Raw genomic sequence first — 6,930 nt, 5'->3', positions numbered from 1 at the left:
TTACAAGGGTATCAATCCTCTCTCGAGTTAAATTAACTGTTGTCATATGTCATTTATTTATTGGGAAACATAAATAACTCCGTAACGCGGGCTATACAAATCTTATTAGTAGCTGACATTCAGCACAAAGCTATAAAAATATGCGCAGGCTTATAGTCGGAGAATGGATTACAAAGTCCGCGAGCGTCTGGATATTGACAGTTCCCACTTCTTTGGCTTCAGGTGTTCGTTTTTACTCTCTCTCAGCATTCTAGCTGCGAAGCGTTTCAAGCAAGACGACCAACCCCAGTATTACTGAATTCATGGTAAGTTTTTAAACCATCATCCATTATTCTGAGCTAAGTTATGTTTTGTAATTATTTATTTATTTTTTTACCAATGCCACCAGGTTGTCATTTAACATTTCTGGTCTCTCCTGGCAATGGCTTATTTGTAACCCACTTCCGAGGTTGGGGCGCCTGAAAGGCGGAGTTACGCTCCCCCGATGATATTATGATAGGATGATTAGGAAGTGCCAGGAGAGGTCTTAAATCTAAGCCTAACCTAATTTCCAGACCATGAACGAACACAGGAACATTCCCCTTTAAGGGTCCTTACACACGAGCGACTTTTAGCCGCCAAGGTCGACTGCAAAAAGCAGTTAACCTTAGCGGCTTGTTGCGGGGATGCAGTCGGTAATGTATTTAAATGGAAAACGCCGGTTGCTTTACACACGAGCGCTGACCCCGACAGCAGACCGACTGCAGCCGCTGTCTTGCAGTCGGTCCCCGCGACGGGCGGCAGCGTTTTCTGCTTACACACGGACGACTTTTTGCCTCCAAGGTCGGCGACACGCAGTGGTCCAAACGTAAATCTAGCTGGACATAATTAATATCTTTTCTCCTATTTAACAGATTAGCATGTAACTTTGTACAGTAATTACAAGTAGTACTTTTTTTTTGTATACAAACTCTGATTACGTTTGTATAAACGAAATTACCTGCTATAGGGGGTGCGTTTAGATAAAATTAATAACTTTTCTCCTATTTAACAGATGTTCATGAAATTTTGCACATTAGTTACAGGTAGTATGTTTGTTTTGTATACAAACTTTGATAACGTTTTTATAAGGGAAACTACCCTTTATTGGGTGCATCTAGAGAAAATTAATAACTTTTCTCCTATGTAGCAGATTTTCATAAAACTTTGTGCAATAGTTTCGGGTAGTACATTTGTCTTGCATACAAACTGATTATGTTGATACAAGTGGAACTACATCTTACAGAGGGTGTATATAGAGAAAAATTAATAACTTTCCTCCTATTTAACAGATTTTCATAAAACTTTGCGCAATAGTTTCGGGTAGTATATTTGTTTTGTATACAAACTAATACATTGCTACAAGGAGAACTATCCCTTACAGGTGTAGAGAGAAATTAATAACTTTTCTCCTATCTAAAATAATTTTCATGAAACGTTGTACAGTAGTTATAGGTTGTATATTTATTTTGTATACAAACACCGATTATGTTTGTATAAAAGAAACTATCCCTTATAGCGGCTGAATTTAGGGAAAAATTAATAACTATTATTAACTTTTCTCCTATTTAACAGATTTTCATGAAACTGTACAGTAGTTACAGGTAGGATATTTGTTTTGTATAGAAACTGTGGTTATGTTTGAGGGAAACTACCCCTTATAAGGGGTGTATTTAGAGAAAATAAATAACTTTTCTCCTGTCTAACAGATTTTCATTAAACTTTGTACAGTAGTTATAGATAGTATATTTATTTTGTATACAGACTCTCATTACACTTGTGTACAAGAAACTGTAGGGGTGAATTTAGGTAAAATTAGTAGCTTTTCTCACACGAACAGATTTTCATCAAAATTGTACAGTAGTTAAGGGTAAGATATATGTTTTGTATACAAGCTCTAGATAATTATATTTATGTAAAGGAAACTACCTCATTACAGGGGCGAATTTAGATAAATTTAATAAGTTTTCTTCTATCTAATAGATTTTGATCAAACTTTGTACAGTAGCTAGAGGTAACATATTTCTTTTGTAACACGAGGCAAAGCTTTCTCAGGAGTTAGTGGAATAGGCTTATGGCAGCTGACATGTATACTCTTTTTATTTTGTGGCACGTCTTGATGTAGTAATTGTAATTTCCTTGACAAAATTAGCAGCATCTCCCTTTCCCTGATCTGTCAAGCTTATCTGTGTAGGAAAGGGAAGTTACTCGTTGTTCTGAGACTGCAGTGTGTTTTAGTTGGTTATTTAACGACGCTGTATCAGCTACTAGGTCATTTAGGGTCGATGAGATTGATGATAGGGAGATGAGACCGAGGATTCGCCATAGATTACCTGATATTCGCCTTATGGTTGAGGAAAACCTCGGAAGAAACCCAACCAGGTAATCAGTCTAAGCGGGAATCAAACTCCGGAGGCCTGCAGTATGTTCCTAGCCTTCCTTCACTCAGAACTTTCAGAAGATTCAGAAAATTTTTTCTTGGTCTGCACTGTCCGTCACTTTTTCCAACAGATGATCGAATGATAGATAACTCTGAAATTCTTAAGTAGTGAAAAAAATACTATCTTCGTGGTCTCGAAGCTCATGAAAAGGCATTGAAATTGCCCATACTGCGCTCATTGAATAAGAATCCGATGTATCGAATAGTTATATGTTTAACACTCCTTTTTCTAGGGCGAATAAGAAATAATAAAAGTAGTTCTACCTCGACGTGCGTAATTATGCGAGTGATAATGACACACCTTTTGCAGTTCCACTGCCGCCGGAACCGACGACACACAACGCCCGTATCGACTGCAGAGTCGCTCATGTCGACTGCTTCTGCCGTCGGAGAACCGCTCATGTCGGCGGCAGACCGACTGCTTTTTTGCAGTCGACCTTGGCGGCTAAAAGTCGCTCGTGTGTAAGGGTCCTAAGGAAAAATTCCTGTGTTCTAACCGGGAATCGAACTCGGGACCTCATGAACTGTAGTCAGAAACTTTGACCACTCGCCCATGAGGCTGGTCTGCTTTGTAATTATCTATTAAAATATCCAATCATAATATATTCAGTCGCCATCGTCAGTAATTAGGATTTTACGAGTAAATATATGCAGCTCTGTATGCAGCTGCTGTTGTCACTTCGACCTCTCGACAGTCTTCCACTTTGCCCTTGCAATACTGTAAATAATTGTATTTTATGTATTCTAATCTCGTTTGTTCTTTGTGTGAATACAAGGTTTATTGGTGCTCTTTTACGTTTTTAATATTGGTACTACTATTGTACTACGAACTGCCCAATATTGAAAATTTGACAGGTCATTTAAGCCAGTCTATGCGTGAAACGCCTATAGGCCTACTCAAATTTGTTTTTTTTTTCTCCTCCTTCGTTTTCCTTTAACCTCTCCTGTTGTAGGACTTACACAACAATATCTGTAGAAGAGGGGATGATTCTCTGTACCACAACACACCGACTCATATGTGCATCTCCCCTAGACTGGGGTCTGCATAGCGTAGGGGACTCCACAGAGACACGCTCAGGACAGAACATTAACGATGGACGTCCATCCATATCCGAGGCAGGATTCCAACCCCACGAATCTTCGGACAGCGCCGCCTAAGTGGAGCGCGCCTTAGGCTCCTATTACACTGTCAAAATTCTTTGACAAAGATCTTTTATAAAATATATGACAGTGTAATGGGTTTTCATTTGTAAAAGTTTCTTTGATAAAAGATCTTTTATGAAATGTAAGTGCATCTTATTGTCTTTGATAAAAGATTTCTATAACTTGAAATAAATATGACGGAACGCAAATATAACTGGACTGTTGTTACCATAAAAATTCTGATATCGTAGTATTAAGGAAATGAAATGTTGTAAATAAATAATTTGTATATAATAATAACAATAATAATAATAATAATATTTTATAATGATTTGTATAGCTTTCAAGTCCTAGCATTGTAGCTCTTTCAATGAGTTCTGATGGATATTTCTCTTATCACGTTTTGCAAGCCATGGTTTAACCCATAGGCGTTTCTTTTTCTGTAACATGCATACTGCAATTTGAACTAATTGTAGCTGAACAATCATAATACTATTCTTCATTCATGATGTTATAAACTTAACGCAGTAAATATTATTAGTATCAACAAATCATAAACTTAACGCAGTAAATATTAGTATCAACAAATCATAAACTTAACGCGTAAATATTAGTATAAACAAATCCTCGGAACAGGTATTAACTGTTGTGGAACAAGTGTTAGGAGAGCTTTTGTTCCTAATTTTAGGTTATCTTTGATAACTTACTTACTTACTTACTTACAAATGGATTTTAAGGAACCCGAAGGTTCATTGCCGCCCTCACATAAGCCCGCCATCGGTCCCTATCCTGTGCAAGATTAATCCAGTCTCTATCATCATATCCCACCTCCCTCAAATCCATTTTAATATTATCCTCCCATCTACGTCTCGGCCTCCCCAAAGGTCTTTTTCCCTCCGGTCTCCCAACTAATACTCTATATGCATTTCTGGATTCGCCCATACGTGCTACATGCCCTGCCCATCTCAAACGTCTGGATTTAATGTTCCTAATTATGCCAGGTGAAGAATACAATGCGTGCAGTTCTGCGTTGTGTAACTTTCTCCATTCTCCTGTAACTTCATCCCGCTTAGCCCCAAATATTTTTAATGTAGGGATTCATAACAAGCTGTTTTTTACGATGATGGGTTGTTAGCCCTTCGCCCAACCCCCAAGCTGGAGGACCACCCCTTATCGGCTGTCCACGACTGCTTATTCAATATATTCGCAGCTACCCTCCATATCTGGAGGCCGTCTCCTCTATCCGCAACCTGAGGACGCGCCATGCCGTGGTGATAGGGACCCACCATACATGGTATCTTTGATAACATCTTTTATAATGTAGTGTAGTGTAATACACCCCAAATCCTATCTTTTATCAAAGATTTTTGACAATATTTTGTAATATTCTGTCAAAGAACTTTGACAATGTAATAGCAGCCTTAGAGCGAGTAGCCACCCATCTTGTATGCTGGTGTACGCTTGATTTTATTCAAATGCCCTTATGTACAGTAGCCTATTACCCGAGGAAAATTGTATCGTATTAGTTTTGAATTACAGAAAAAGAACTATATTTTTGTAGCTGTAGTTGAATAATGTGCGCAGCTTCGACATCTCCCTCTGGATTTGCCATGATATGGCTACCACTTCACTCGCAGAGGAAGACGAGCGTTATTTTAAATAATACAGATCGTTAGTCTGAAAATTTATGTATTTTACATAGAATTGGAACAAAATGAGTTGAATAGAATTGTTATCAGCCCTTATCCCACCACCAGCATGCGAGATTGTTTCCCACTGCCATATGCGGAAGTGTTCTAATCTCTCCTGGCCTCGACATTTGGGAGTCCCTAGCAATGTACCACAGAAGATATTAAAGAGAGTGTGGCTTGCTCTCACATTTCAACTGTATTCAGTCTGATGCTGTCTTTTGATTTTCTCTGTCAAAGGCATGATTGTGATTTCTTATTTTAATTTAAAAGAAAAATTATACGTTTCATGCCTTTCGTAACAATAATCAGTTCTTTTACCGTGCTGGGAATTAGGGACATTCAAAAGTCACTTCGACTTGAAAGTCTTTTAAATTTATAATGTTGGATGTAGGAAAAAAAAAAAAACATCTCTGTGTTCGGCAAACAATAGGATTTTTTACCTTGTTAGTTCAGTTAGTGCGATAAATTTAACAGGCACTACAATTAATAAAATTTACTTGATAGGGTTGCCAAATCTCCCATATTTCCGGGATCTCCCGTATTTGTCCCTAATGTTTAACAGTCTCCCGGCTCCCGTATTATTCTTCTCTTCGAGCACTTTCTCCCTTATTTTTCTATAATGTAAAAATTTTTATTTTAAACATTTGATTTTGCCGTGATTTAATTATGATGGGTTTTATTGTTCAAGAGATGCATTAAAATATGCAGTATTTGTAGAACGCAATTCTTGCCAAGAATGGGTTTCAAAATCAAACAGTATAAATGTTACAAATTTGGAAAAACTGGCGGATTTTGTTCTAAGCATACCAAGTAGTAATGCTCAAACAAAGAGGATATTTTATCTCATAAATAATAATTGGACGATGTTTGAAACATGAGCACGACACATTTAATCAAATCAGAGTTGAAAACTGCAGTCGATTTCAACGCGAGACAAGTCTCAAAATAGTCTTAATTTAAGCCTAGCTGCCGAAGTGTAGAATAAAGATGTTTTTTAGTAAATGAACCGAATAATTTGCCTATTTTATATATGAATTTTTTTCGATTCCTTAATCTCCCGTATTTTGCTCAAAAAAAGTTGGCAACCCTAATCTTATGACACTGTAAGATGTAAACCTAATACGCGGAATATTGTTACCACTAAAAGCCGTTAAAGGCTCCTTTGAAATTAATTACCAGAGTCCAGGCAGGATGTGGTTTCAAACATATCACATCCCGATACCTGTTTTATCGGAAAGCTCTATTATTATGAAATACGAGTAACTTATAGGCACGAAAATAAGCTGGCTCTATAAAAATTAAAAATAACTTTGCTCAGAAGTCAGCGTTACTTCGTAACTTGCTACATAGTCTATAGATTATTCTCGAAATTCAGACGAACTTTAATGCTGTAAGGAAGGTTCATGAAGATACTGAATACAGAATGTGTCGCATGTGGTATAAAGAAGGAAACAGATTAAGAGATGAGGAAACTTGTACAATCAATGACCCTGTAACCAGAATTAATGAAAATCTAGTATCTTTAGCTCAATGGGCGCAAACATTTGTACTCAGATTAAATCGAGACACAGAGAAAACTATAATAATGGGACACCAACAAGCATTAAACAAATTAAATCTAGCCACAGTATCGGACAC

General features: G+C 37.3%; 1 protein-coding gene across 1 annotated transcript in view; it reads left to right on the top strand.

Annotated features, from left to right (window-relative positions):
- Positions 1 to 216: 216 nt before the first annotated feature.
- Positions 217 to 6,930, top strand: part of boss (bride of sevenless) — a 127,868-nt gene continuing 121,154 nt past the window's right edge. The window contains exon 1 of the mRNA XM_069823233.1: positions 217 to 305. The gene's annotated coding sequence lies outside the window, so the exon portion shown is untranslated. The remainder of the gene's footprint in view (positions 306 to 6,930) is intronic.

Source organism: Periplaneta americana, chromosome 4, assembly GCF_040183065.1.
Source record: "Periplaneta americana isolate PAMFEO1 chromosome 4, P.americana_PAMFEO1_priV1, whole genome shotgun sequence".
Taxonomy (NCBI): Eukaryota; Metazoa; Arthropoda; class Insecta; order Blattodea; family Blattidae; genus Periplaneta; species Periplaneta americana.
This window is presented reverse-complemented; position numbering and strand designations above follow the sequence as displayed.